Here is a 1,279-nt window from a genome sequence, read left to right on the forward strand (position 1 = left end):
CCTTAGCAGCTACAGTTCCGTCTATCAAACCTCAAAAAACAAAAAACAAACAAAACAAAACAAAAAAATAGGTGGTTGGTTTGAGGTAGGTAACGGTGTATAAAGGGTATTTTTTTTTCTTCTTGCACCAGCTGTAGGGGGCACCCACTTTTCGGTTCTAAAGCGGATCCCCTGGCTGTTTCGCTGGAATTTCAACCAGCTCCTCAGTTGTCCTCACGAGGCTGAGTGCACCCCGATCATGCCAGCAGCACGCGTCTGTCCCCGGACAGTCACCCGTCCAGATGCCAGCCACGCTCGACGTTGTTTAACTTCAGTGTTCGGATGGGAACTGGTGTTTTCAACGCGACAAGGCCGTTGGCTGCTGAGATGGTCACTAAGAGAGGGTTTATAAACTTGGACTTTTATGTACACCTACCTAGGTATTGCGTTCTATTTATAGTATCCCTATACCTATGTATACCTACCTACGTATTATCTATCTATCTACAGGGTGAACACGAAAAACCTTACCAAAAGCCTAGGGTAGATTCCTGAGGTCATTTCCAATAAAAAAAAAAAAAAAAAACATTCTGGACTTTTATACACACCTACCTAGGTATTGCGTTCTATTTATAGTATCCCTATACCTATCTACCTACCTACGTATTATCTATCTATCTACAGGGTGAACACGGAAAACCCCACCAAAAGCCTAGGGTAGATTCCTGAGGTCATTTCCAATAATAATAATAAAAAAAAAACATTCTTGGTAACGTTTTTCGTGTTCACCCTGTATATCTATACAGGTAACTGTTACCTTAATGATGACCAACCTAAATAAGTACGTATCTTAAATAGGGTCTACAGTTCAATTATGATAATTAATGACCGAGGGAAGTAAAAGTTCCAAGTTGTTCCAAGATTTACAAGTTTAATTTCGACGATTTTGATTTCAGTTTGTCTGTCTGTCTGTCTGTTTGTCTGTTGTCCGTCCGTTTGTTTGTCTGTGTCTACCTTAACTCAATGAGGCATCGGTGAAAAAAGTCGAGGTGGCATAAACCCCGAGATAACATTTGAATTAGTAATTTAAAAGGTTGAAAAGGTCACAAGCCTTTTCAATTTTAACTTCCGGTTACAAGGAACTTTGAACTTTGGACCCTTGTTACACATGACTTCCTTTTACATAAGTAAAACTATCTACATAGAAACATAGGTACAACAACATTGAGACATTGGTACAACTAGCGAAATCTTGTGGCAAGTGCAAAAAGTTATGTGTTGGGAAAAAGGATACTGTTCC

At 39.7% G+C, this 1,279-nt stretch overlaps 1 pseudogene; it reads right to left on the minus strand.

Moving 5' to 3' along the window:
• Window positions 1-239: 239 nt before the first annotated feature.
• LOC113470213 lies at window positions 240-359 on the minus strand (annotated as a pseudogene).
• Between the last annotated feature and the right edge of the window lie 920 nt (window positions 360-1,279).

Source organism: Diaphorina citri, unplaced genomic scaffold, assembly GCF_000475195.1.
Source record: "Diaphorina citri unplaced genomic scaffold, Diaci psyllid genome assembly version 1.1 scaffold1443, whole genome shotgun sequence".
NCBI lineage: Eukaryota > Metazoa > Arthropoda > Insecta > Hemiptera > Psyllidae > Diaphorina > Diaphorina citri.